The sequence below is a fragment of the Aquarana catesbeiana genome, linkage group LG02 (genome assembly GCF_042186555.1).
Source record: "Aquarana catesbeiana isolate 2022-GZ linkage group LG02, ASM4218655v1, whole genome shotgun sequence".
Classification (NCBI taxonomy): Eukaryota; Metazoa; Chordata; class Amphibia; order Anura; family Ranidae; genus Aquarana; species Aquarana catesbeiana.
In genome coordinates, this window is record NC_133325.1 from 684,398,335 (window position 1) to 684,411,756 (window position 13,422).

Below are 13,422 nucleotides of genomic sequence, written 5' to 3' on the forward strand. Positions count from 1 at the left end.
ACGACCTGGTCTTCAAGTGGTTAAAAGAACTTTACATGTTTTTTTAGACCCCATACACACTATCAGATTTTCTGCTGATTTTTTCCTTCAGATTTACCAAAACCATATAATATGAGGTCAAACCTTAGGAGTTTCAATTTGCATGCATTGAGGCAGGCCCTTGCACTACATGGTTTTGGTAAATCTGAAGACAAAAATCAGCAGGAAAACTGTGTGTATGGGGCTTTAAGACGTGAACAGCTCTGTGTGTGTGTGTGTTTGTGTGCGTGCGTGCGTGCGTGCACACAGCTCTGACAATAAAGCTATTTTAAAAGAAAAGGGAAAAAAAAAAAGAAAGCAATGTGTGAGTGACAGTCCGGGCTGCCCCCGGAAGTAGACGTCGTCCAGGAAGTGGAGGGTAAGAGGAGAGGAGTGAGCATAAACCTCCGCCTGTGACTGGGAGCCGGGCATGACAGAGCGACGGGCACCACCGGCCGCCTGAGAGCGGGACCCGGGAAGAGGCTGAGAGCGGGGGACGCCCGGACAGGTGAGGGGGAGGCGGCTGAGGAGGACATTGCTGGTCTGCTCACCCCTATAGATATATCTATATATCTATATCTATATATATAGATAGATATACATACTGGGGGGTGATGATGTATAGGAGGAGGATTTCTTGTTACCTCCACCAACACAGCAGAAGTCCTGGTTAATTTTAAAAGCAGAACTAAACACTGACTCCATGGCGTTGTATTTGCTTGGTCTATGATGAAATACATTTTGTTCTATAAATAAGAAGATCCTGGTTTTCACTTTCTTCCACCTTTAATTGCCACTCAGTGCTGCTGATCGCCCCTCTGGCTCTTTGCAGTCACTGTTGCCTACATGGACGCTCTTTCCAGTGAGCAGGAAACCAACTGCGAGTGAGATCTGCTGCAGGTGTCAATGTATTCCTAATGGCACCCCAACTACAGATCACAAATGCAGTGCGTTGCCTGCATCGGAGCGCCTGGTACCACATTTCAGTGCGTTTTTGACAAGTAGTGCATGCCGTATGTTTAGTGCAATTTTAGGACAATCAGCCCAGGTTCACACATAATGCAATCTCAGACATCGCATTGAGCCGATCACATGCAATGTCTGTGCAGTGCGAGTTGGCTGAACTCTCATTAGGAAGAAAAAAAAAAAGTGCAGGAACAACCCACTACCACCACCACTGAAATCGGATCGCATGGGTGTTCTCATCTCTATGCAATCCGATTCCTGTGCAAGTTCACAGTTCGCACTGCGATCTGTGAACCGATCTGGGGTTGTCATTAACAATGTATTGACAACCGCAGTGGTTCGCAGAGGGCAGCGTGCGGAAGAGATACACCTCAGGAACTGGTTCCCGCATCGCACAAGTGTGAACCTAGGCTCAAACGTATAGGCTGAAAATCGCACCGCATTGAACAGGGACACGGACTGGATAATAGGGACAGCAGACAGAGCTGTTTATATTTTAGGCCCGGGTCACACTAGTGTGATGCCAGACATCGCATGTGATTCCCACCGCATTGATGTGCAATGCAATTTTAGCCTTACAAACTGGCTGAAATTGCATCTCCTTCGCACCAAAATGGTGCAGGACCCTTTTTTTGGTCCGCACTGGAATCTGATCGCATGGGTCTTACGATTCGATTCCTGCACCATTTTACAGTTCACTCTGCCATCTGCGGACCAATCGGGGGTGGGGGGGGTCGTTAACTTTACATTGACACACACAGCAGTTCGCAGATCTCAGTGATTTCAGGTGCAATGTGGGAAGCTGCACTGGGTTTGCAGGGTTCTTGCATCGCACTAGTGTGCACAGGCATTTAACCACTTGAAAACCAGGCCTTTTCTGACACTATTTTTGTTTCCATGTAAAAATCTGTATTAATAATTTATTTTTACTAGAAAAAAAAAATATATACTTCCAGGCCACACATACTGTGGCAGGGCAGCCCAGCTGCACGAAACAACGTACCTGTACTTGTTTGCACTTCCTGGTCTGGGGTGAGCGTCACCGGGGAGCCAATCAGTGGGTCAGCTACGATGACGGCATGCGATCGTTTGGGGGAATAACAGAACGGTGGTCTGCCTATGTAAACAAGGCAGACCATCGTTCTGTCACAGAGGAAGAGAGAGATCTTTGATTCCTACTAATCCGGAACACCGATCTCTCTCTTCATCTAGTGTCAGCATCCCCCACACAGTTAGAAAGCACACATAGGGAACACATTTAACCCTTTGTTTGCCCCTGATGTTAAAGCGGAGTTCCACCCAAAAGTGGAACTTCCGCTTTAAGTAATCCTAGCCCTCTGACATGCCACAATTGGGGGGGGGGGGGGGGGCTGGGTACCTGGTTTGGTGTGTCCCACTTCCTGTTTCCGACCGCTTAGACGGCCCCTCCCTCCCAGCAATGTTCTGGGACATGTGACAGGTCTCAGAACATTGCCTGCCCATTGACGGAGCGCTGCTCGCGTGCGGCTGTGAAGCCGTAAACTGTCACAGCCGGGCGTCCACACTCACAATGTTGGCTCCATGAAGAGGAGGGGGAGAGAAGTGAGGCTTCGGGCGGCCACATCGCTGGACCCTGGGACAGGTGAGTGGCTGGTTATTAAAAGTCAGCAGCTATACTTTTTGTAAACTCTGCTTTAACCCCTTCCCTGCCAGCGTCAGTGCTTTTTTTTTTTTTTCTGATCACTGTATTGGTGTCACTGGTCCCCAATAAGTTTCACATAGTGTCCAATTTGTCCGCCGCAATATCACAGTCCCGCTAATGATTGCTGCCATTACTAGTAAAATGTAAAAACAAAAAACACCGCGCTCAGAAAACACCCAAATAAGCTGCAGTTCAAACGTGCGATATGTACAACAATATGGAAAAAACAAAAAAAAAACTGCGCTGTACCCTCAAATGATATACGTGGAAATGAATATTGTGAAAAGAATTTATAATTATAATTTTGTAAGAAATCATAAACAAAATGTATACCACAAACAATCAAACTAGTGTCTAACTAATATCAAGTGTATATAAAACGATAGTGCCAAAAACCAAACTATTGTGAAATGAAATTATTAAACAACAAAGTCCATGGACCAGATGAGCAGAACATCTTCTAAGGAGATGGGAAGAGTCCCCTGATAGCTCCTCATAGGGATCAGTGTGGAAAGGTAGAAAATGAGAAAACACCCCTCGTAGTGATCCTCCACCACCTAAAATGCACGCTTACCAAATAGCAAGCTCAACAAGCTCATCGGTAAACCAGAGGCCAGATGGACAGTGGGTGTTGGAGCATCCCTCTATGCAGTATAGCAGACGGCAGGCAAACCGGGTACAAGTAGGACCGTGATTCCAAATATCCAACCAGCGTTAGGGCATCCCTCTAGCGGCGTAGCCGTGAGCATGTATGGGGGGGGGGGAGGGTACCAATCCCCAAATCGCAGACATAGGAGTAAAGAAAAGATGTCCATAGTGTAACTCCGTAAAACAGATTTATTAGGATAAAGTAGAAAACTTACAATTTTGTAGTTAAAAAGGAGCGAAATCGCCGGCTGGCTGGCGAGCGCCCATTCAAGTTGAAAAGCGATGACGTACTCTTTATGGGTAATAGACCACAGATCTCTCCTCTGCCCTTTACAGCATCTGATTACACCAAGATTGGCATGATCAGATGCTTTCCCCATTTAAAAATGGCATTGTTTACATCCAGAGAAACCTTGCTTCCTGTTTCTTATGCCATATTGATGATCGGAGCCATTCTGGCCTCTGATTACCTCTGTGGAAGCGATGGCTGGTCACTCGGGACTCCCGGTGGGATGGGAGAGCCATGGGAGGGGGGAGGATGTCCCCTCCCACTGCTTGTAAAGGCAATGCAGCAGCAGATTAGCCCCCAGGATTGCTTTTACAAGAAAGCTGACCGTCGGCTCTAAAAATAAATAAATAAATAAATAAAATAAATACTGCAGCTGCTGGCATCATCCCGTTATAACCAATTGAAGTCCATCAATGTACAGGTATGTCACTGGTCGTCAAGTGCTTAAAAACCTTTAGCACATGCATCACTTTACAGCATACATGAAGCTACGTGTTGGATCTGGAAGGAGTTGAAGCTTGGCAATTCCTTCCATATAGGGCTTGCATTGTATTGTAGCAAAAATGATGCTACATGTCCTTTTTCATATTCCGTATGTGTTTCCTCCACCACGTCTAAAGCGCACTGGATTGTGCAATCTGTGAGTGTCAACGTATACCTAACGACACTGCAAACAGTGCGTTTGCCTGCACCAGACCGCATGGTACCATAGTACCATACGATCTGGTTGTAGTGCATTTTTGAAAAGGTGTGCATGCATTACTTTTGGTGTGATTTCAGCCCATTTAAATAAATGGTCTGAAAACTGCACAGGAATGTGAGCAGAAGGTAACCATACACTATACAATCTAATTGTACAATCTTCTTTAGGCTTTAATGAAAGGCAAAACCTTTTCTTTTTTTAGTTTACTTTTAGGTCCAGACTTTCCATATAAAGCAGTAATAAACCCAAAAGCAAATCTTTATTATATTGCAGCTTGCCAATTCTTAGATGGCTGCATTTGTTTTCTTTTTAATGCTTTCTTTCTTTGATTTTTCATCTGGTGATCCGGCCAGTAAGCCTGTTTTTCAACAGAACAAGCTCTCCTACAAATGTATCAGTTTGGGGGATGAGACAAACCATCTACCAAGGACAGGGGTGCTTACAATAATCAGCTTTTTGTTTATGTAAAACCTTTATCCCAAAAAGATGAAAAACTGTTCCTGTAACTGCAGTGTGAGCTGGAGTTTGGCTTCTGTTTGGTAGTGTATCTAAATCTGCTAGACCCCAGGATGTCAAACTGGTGGCCCTCTAGCTGTTGCGGAACTACAAGTCCCATCATGTTCTAGATTGTAAGCTCTAGGGCCCTCTGATCCCTCCTGTATTGAATTATATTGTAACTGAACCGTCTGCCCTCATATTGTAAAGTGCTGCGTAAACTGTTGGCGCTATGTAAATCCTGTATAATAATAATAATAATGTCTCTACTTTTGGTCTCAAGTTTGACACCCGTGTGCAGCTAGTCCATCTAACACAACCTCCCCCCCACCCCCACCCCGACTGACAATGCTGCTGTTCAAAAGTGGCCCCCCTTTCTGTGCCCAGTCATACGGGGGGGGGGGGGGGGGTTGGCACTCTAATACAGGTGGTGTGTTACTAGCGAGGTTACCAGGTGAAAACTGAGGGAACAAAGCCTAAAAAATTAAGCCAAAGCCTTGCACACACAAAGAGATTATTGGATGAATAATCGTCTCTTGTGTTTTTTTTTTTTTTTTTTTTTTTTTTCATGCTAGTCTCATATTGAAAATAATTAAGATGTTACTCAACTTATGAAAAATTCTGAGATGACAGAATACAACGAGATGTCTTGAATTGTTTTGTAATGTATTCTTTCATTTCCAAGCAAGAGTAGTCTCTTGCGATATTATTATTTATTTTTTTTTTTCCCTTTCTAACTAAAACTGTACTAATTAAATGAAAATCTCACATTTTGTTCACATACAATAACATTTTTCTAGCCTGCACCGTCAGTTTTTGTCGCCAGAAAAGTCAGAATCAGTTATTAACAGCGGCATACTAACAATCAGATAATCGGACGATCGTTCGTCGTCAAAAATTTGGTCTTCCGATCATCTTATCGTGTGTATGGGCCTTTATGCAGCCACCAAATCTGATGATTAGTAAGCTGCAATATATTACAGTTTTGGGTTTAATACCGCTTTAACTCTAAACTGATGAGCTGTAAGTGTTTTAAAGCTCTGTCCACCTATTACATTGTTTTGGTAAATATTGAAGAGCTTGTACTAGAGCTGCACGATTAATCGTTAAAAAAAAAAATATCACGATCTTGATTCAACCCCCCTTATGATCTTAATCCAGCATTTCCACAATTCATTCATGTAACAAGTGCAGTTCTCTGGTCAGTTTTTACATCAAAGGGCCCCCCCCAAAGAAAGAAAGGGAAAAAAAAAAAAAATATATATATATATATATATATATATATATATATATATATATATATATATATATATATATATATATATATATATATATATATATATATATATATATATATAATAAAATATTGTTTTACAAGTCACTTTAACCTCTTTTGCATAAGCCTTGTGATTATAGCAAGGCACTAGCCACATTACCTGTACTAGAGCATATTAGGGGAAGAGGCTGTCCAGCACAGATCACATGAGAATAGAGAATAAAATGGCGATTGTTGCAATATTTTATATAGCACTGTATTTGCGCAGCAGTCTTTCAAATGCAGTTTTTTGGGAAAAAATACACTTTAATGAATTATAAAAAAGACTAAACCGTAAAGTTGGCCCAAGTTTATTTGTATAATGTGAAAGATGTTGCGCCGAGAATCGTGAGTAGCATTTAGGTAATCATTCCATGTGCACTTACGTCCCAACACTAGTGAACAGCTGCTGTAACTCCCAGCCTGTCATTGCTTTGTACAGGCTGAGCAGTATCAACTCTCTGTATCCACCTATGAATTCAGCCACAGGAATACTCTGGATTATTGCTGCAGCTAGCACTGAAATGCCATGTAAATGAGGCATTGGTCCTTAAATGCACCATGTGGTCAGTGGGGAAGGGATGAGGCATTTTAGGTCCCATCAGGGATGTTGGGTCAGGTCATAAGTATTAGATTGATGAGGGAGTTGCAAGGACAGAAGAGGACTGACAGGATGATGATGGTGCTACCTGGAAAAAGGGCACTGGGGACACGATTGTGCCAGAGACAGCAAGAGTTGGAGGATATGTGGGCCAACACAATAGCAGTCAGAATTGCAGGTATGTTTACAGTGTGGTGTTTCTGCAGCTAATCCTATGTAATCTCCGGTCCATTTAATGTGTTCATTTAGAATATGAATAACAATATTTAACAACCGGTAATGCCTGCTTATAAAATGTCATCTTGTTCACAAACTAGGACAGTATATCCGGGAACATTCTAAACCCTATTCATTGACATTATTAATATTATATAATTATAGAATTACACGGTTATTGTACTGAGAGTTGGCTGACAATAACCAGAGTAGAAGGTACATTGTTTTGTTTTCTTAGTAAATCATGACCAGCTTCTGCATGCATTAAAGCATATGGTAGCCCAAAAGAAAAAAAAATTTGGATCCTGCTCCTTTAAAGCATGTTATATGACACAGTGCTTGTGCTGTGTCATTTGGACCCCTGTAACACCTTAAAAACCTGGCTGATCCTGCCAGTTTCTCCCCACCCCTCTGTAAACTTATCAAAGTAATCATGGTTGCTGAGCCCTGACACTAGTCTGTTTACGTGCCTCCGTCATCCACAGCCCTGCTGTCTCTCCTCTCTGCTCTTGTGTCCTCCTCCCTCCCGCCCTGCCTGTGTCAGCACCCGCCCTCTCCCCTGCTGCTGCAGTATGTCTTACTTTATATATTCTGCTCGGTCTTCTAAGGATCCCCCTGTATGTGTGTTGTATAAAAAAAAAAAAAAAAAAAAAAGCCGTATATACCTTTTTTTATTTATGAGAGCTGATCAGCGGGCATGTGATGCTCTGGCTCTCTCCTCCTCCCCTCCAGACTGACGTCAGCGGGGGAATCTTAGCCCCTCTCGCTGCATTTATCAGACGGGGAGAGGAGAGATGTGTCGCTTGACTGCTGATTAGTGCTCAAAAATGAGGTATATACGGCTTTTTTTATTTTTATACAACACACACAGGGGGGGCATATCCTTAGGAGATTAAACAGATTATATAAAGTAAGACATGTGGGTTAACAAACCCTTTAAAAGTCTTGGTCCCCTTCCTCAATGTAACATACTGTAGATGTGATTTTTTTGTGTGTGTGTGTGTGTAGAGATATATATATATATATATATATATATATATATATATATATATATATATATATATATATATATATATATATATATATATATATATATATATATATATATATATATATATAATTTATTTTGTGTGTGTGTTTAGGAACCCCCTGACAATTTCCATGATTGTAATTTATAAATATTTGGGTGCTTGGATCAGAAATTTCATTTTCAAATACCTGAAGGACACAGTAATATTTCAGTAGTGAAATGAGGTTTATTGGATTAACAGAAAATGTGCAATATGCATCAAAATGAAATTAGACGGGTGCATAAATTTTGGGCACCCCAACAGAAAAATCACATCAATATTTAGTAGAGCCTCCTTTAGCAGAAATAACAGCCTCTAGACGCTTCCTATAGCCAGTAATGAGTGTCCTGGATTCTGGATGAATGTATTTTGGAACATTTGGTTTGATGGTTGCCGAGCATGGACAGCCCGCTTAAAAATCACCCCACAGATGTTCAATGATATTCAGGTCTGGGGACTGGGATGGCCATTCCCGAACATTGTACTTATTCTTCTGCATAAATGTCCGAGTAGAATTTGAGCAGTGTTTTGGGTCGTTGTCTTGTTGAAATATCCAGTCCTGGCGTAACTTCAACTTTGTGACTGATTCCTCAACATTATTCTCAAGAATCTGCTGATATTGAGTGGAATCCATGCAACCCTCAACTTTAACCAGATTCCCAGTACCAGCACTGGCCACACAGCCCCACAGCATGATGGAACCTCCACCAAATTTTACTGTGGGTAGCAAGTGTTTTTCTTGGAATGCTGTGTTCTTTTGCCGCAATGCATAACGCCCCTTGTTATGACCAAATAACTCAATCTTTGTTTCATCAGTCCACAGCACCTTATTCCAAAATGAAGCTGGCTTGTCCAATTGTGGGTTTGCATACCTCAAGCAACTCAGTTTGTGGTGTGTGTGCAGAAAAGGCTTCTTTCGCATCACTCTCCCATACAGCTTCTCCCTGTGCAAAGTGTGCTGAATTGTTGAAGGATGTACAGTGACACCATCTGCAGCAAGTTGATGTTGTAGGTCTTTGGAGGTGGTCCGTGGGCTGTTTTTGACTGTTTCTCACCATCCTTCGCCTTTGCCTCTCCAATATTTTGTATGGCCTGCCACTTCTGACCTTAACAAGATCTGTGCCTGTGGTCTTCCATTTCCTCACAGTGGACACTAACAGCTTATAGCTCTGCGATAACTTTTTGTAGCCTTCCCCTAAACCATAATGTAGAACAATTTCTTTGTTTTCAGGTCATTTGAGAGTTGTTTTGAGGCACCCATGTTGCTACTCTTCAGAGGAGAGTCAAAGAGAACAACTTGCAATTGGCCACCTTTAAATACCGTATTTATTGGCATATAACACTCACTTTTTCACCATGAAAATCGGGTGCAAATAGCGCGTGCGTGTTATATGCCAATACTTCAATTTTAGCTGCCTCGGAGGGCACAGGGAGGGGGACGGGACGAGCGCCGTCAGATTACATACAGTGAGAATCTCCAGTTTACTTGGCGACCTCTGTAATAGGAAGTCCTGTCTCCTGGGCCGCTATTGGACCAGTGTTCTGTCTATCATAGGAGAGTCTCCCTGTATGTAATCTGTCGGCGCTCGTCCTGTCCCCCCTTCCCTGTCCCCTCTAGGCTGCAGATGGGCGTCGATCAGGCTGCATTGATGGCAGTGGTGAGGCTGCTGCATTGAAGGCAGTGGTGAGGCTGCTGCATTGAAGGCAGTGGTGAGGCTGCTGTATTGATGGCACTTGAGAAGCTGCAGATGGGCATTGATCAGGCTGCATTGATGGCAATGGTGAGGCTGCAGATGGGCACTGACCCTTGTTTTGCTTCAAAGTTCCTTATTTAAAATTTAGGTTTTTTCCTGAAACTTCGCTTTTAAAATGAATGTGCGTGTTATACGCCTGTGCGTGTTATACGCCGATAAATACGGGTACCTTTTCTCATGATTGGATGCATCTATCTATGAAGTTCAAGGCTTAATGAGCTCACCAAACCAATTGTATGTTCCAATTAGTCAGTGCTAAGTAGTTACAGGTATTCAAATCAACAAAATGACAAGGGTGCCCAAATTTATGCACCTATCTAATTTTGTTTTGATGCATATTGCGCATTTTCTGTTGATCCAATAAACCTCATTTCACTACTGAAATATTACTGTGTCCTTCAGTTATGTGATAGATTAAAATGAAATTGCTGATCCAAACACCCAAATATTTATAAATGACAATCATGGAAGTTGTCAGGGGTTCCTAAACTTTTGCATACAACTGTATTTTTTTTATAAAAAAAAAAATATATATAGCAAGTTAATATCTAGTTATGTGACATTTGCCAAGGCATTGGTCATGTGATCTGTGCTGGACAGCCTCTTGTAGTATTTCCCTAATATGCTCTAGTACATGACTTGTAAACCTCTCCTCTCCATGTGCCTTGTTCAAAGTCCCGCACTTGTTCTCCCCCTATTTCACTACTGAAACGGGATGGAGGAGGGGTTTCGAACGGCCCCACTATCCTCATGTAAAGTCCCACTATATTGTTCTACCTCTAGTACAGGTAATTTTGGCTAGTGCCTTGCTATAATCACAAGGCTTATGCAAAAGAGGTTAAATGACTTGTAAACCTCTCCTTGTAAAACAATCCATTCAGTTTAAAATAGAAATGAAAGGCTAAACGTGTGTATATAGATATAAATAACATTTAAAAATACCAGTACACACTACAAGTTTATCGTTCAACTGTTGAACGAAAAAAACAAAAACTGACAGATCGCCAAACCAACACAAACGTTGGTGCGGTGATCTCCCCTGCTGTGCTTTTGTATAATGACAGGCTGTAGCAGCAAGCGCTGATCAGATGTTGGTTCTTTGAGAAAAAGCCCAATTACAATTTTTTTTATGTCGCACGGTATTTGAGCAGCGGTTTTGCAAGTGCATTTTTATTTTTATACACATTGACAAAACGCAATGTATACCTACCCCGTTTTTATTTATTTTTTAATGTTTGTTCTGCAAAATGTGAAAGATGATGTAAATGGATACCTAACATGTCATGTTTTAAAATTGAGCATGCTCATGGAAGGGCGACAAGCTACGGTACTTAAAAATCTCTATAAGCTACGCTTTAAACACCTTTGCAGGTTACCGGTTTAGAGTTAAAGGGGGGGTCTAATGCTAGAATTATTGCTCTCGCTCTTGCGTTCGCGGTGATAGTGTGGCGCGAATACCGTTTACAAATTCGTTCGTGACTTACTATGCGTTCACTTCTGCGCGTGAGCATGGAGGGATGGGGGAATGTAAACATCCCTTGACATAGAAATAAGGATGACCGCTCCCCAAATCTTTACTTTAACTTTTTAAAATCAAAAGATCGCTCCGGTCCTCCAAGGCCATAGAGGCGATCAAAGAGGATCTACTATTTGATTGGCTCTGGGACTAGCCGGCCGCACTGTCTGATAATTTCTCAGTCGAGCCTGCGGAAACGGTAAGCCCGACAAACACCATGAGCTCCTCTGAACTTTTTCATGAGTAAGCCAGCCACCTGCTATAAAAAAAACAATACTGAGGTTATGGCTGCTATCTTCAACCATAATCTCGGTAAACCACTTAAAAGCCGCAACGTATCTATACACATTGCGGTCTTGAAGTGGTTAATCATGCAAATAATGATTGCCAGAGCTGCATTCATGTGTCTTGCACATCTGCCTAGCGTTTAGCTTTAGGAGCCCTTTCACACTGGGGCGGGCGGAGCGGCGTCGGCGGTAAAGCGCCGCTATGCGGCCGCTAGCGGGGCGGTTTTACCCCCCGCTAGCAGCTGAGAAATGGTTAAAAACCACCGCAAAGCGCCTCTGCTGAGGCGCTTTGCCGGCGGTATAGCCGCGCCGTCCCATTGATTTCAATGGGCAGGAGCGGTGAAGTAGTGGTATGCACTCCGCTCCTTCACCGCTCGGAAGATGCTGCTGGCAGGACTTTTTTTACCGTCCTGCCAGCTCATCACTCCAGTGTGACAGCCCTCGGGGCTTTCACACTGGAATGAAAGCAGCGGCACTTTCGGGTCGGTTTGCAGGCGCTATTATTAGCACAATAGCGCCTGCAAACCGCCCCAGTGTGAAAGGACCCTTAATATCCATAGCTGGAGTACGTTTCATTTTGTTCAGCTGTAGGCGTTACAGATCTTCCATTCAAGTGGGAAATTACAATGTAAAATCACATTTGTGGCATTCAATCTTAGATCTAAGGCTTTGTTCTAGCTTCATCATGCTTAAATGTACATACACATAAAACCAATTGTTCTAATATCTACGCTGTAAAATAAACACGCCCTTGCCTTCTCTCTAACCTGCGTCCCATTTTTAGCTGTATTACTCTATTATTCCCACATTGGTGATTGTCTTCTAATTAGTTTAACCATTTTACTGCCAGGTCTGTACATTGTAGGCACCTGTCACCTGGTGTGGGGCCTGGGTTACTCACACTCTTGGTGGAAATGTTTGCAGATTGGTTTAACCTACTCCCCTCGGTGGGGCTGGCATGGTAGTGCGACCAGGTACACGAGAGGCAGCTGAGCAGACAAGTGCCTGCTTTTCTCCCCTTCTTGCTGACCTGGAAGCAACGTGTAAAACAATCTGCACTACATTAGATTCATTGGAGGACAGGTGAGACATCAGGGGTCTTTTAAACTCTGGATGTCTCATTTTAAGAGAATGTGTCCCTAAAATATCAGGGATTTTGTCCCCTGTGTGATGTAAAAAAAAGTTAAAGCGCTTATTACCACATATTCCTGATATGTGCCTGCTGTACCATGTACTTGTATGAGAAAGTATCCTGATCTCTTTGTATTGCGTCCTTTGTGTGAAATCCCTGGTGTTCCTGCCAGTCCCACTGCTTTCCTATATTAAACTAACTCCACTAAGCAGGAGAGTACACCATGGTCGGTTCCTTAGCTATGCTGGGAACTCAGTATTCTCTCCTCCAATGATCCGCCTTGTCCTGACAAGCCCCCGCTGCACAGCTATTCACTGGGAAGCTCTGTGTCATGCTGTTTCTCCCCCCCCCCCCCCCCCCCCCCAGTACTTATGCACCTGAGAACAGGGAATGTGATCACTAAGACCCCTTTAACACTTGGGGTGGTTTTCAGGCGCTTTAGCGCTAGAAATAGCCTCTACAAAGCGCCTGAATGGGCAGCGCTTCCAAAGTGCCTTAAAAGCTATTTGAAAGCGCTGCAAAACGGGACATTTTACTTTTTACAAAAAATAAAAAACGCTCCGCTAGCGGTCGAAAAGCATTGCAATAACAATCGCTTTAGGCTCCATGCACACTAGTCTTTACAACTCCTTAAAAAAAAAAAGTCTTGTGTGTTTTCACTTTAATGCATTCTATGAATTAAGGTGAAAAGCCTTCTGTGCTGCAGCTGCCCCCTAGAGCCCCCCCTTTTC

General features: G+C 42.9%; 1 protein-coding gene across 1 annotated transcript in view; it reads left to right on the top strand.

The window, feature by feature from the left end:
- Window positions 1–323: 323 nt before the first annotated feature.
- Window positions 324–13,422, top strand: part of TMEM248 (transmembrane protein 248) — a 100,571-nt gene continuing 87,472 nt past the window's right edge. Inside the window, exon 1 of the mRNA XM_073616757.1 lies at window positions 324–526. The gene's annotated coding sequence lies outside the window, so the exon portion shown is untranslated. The remainder of the gene's footprint in view (window positions 527–13,422) is intronic.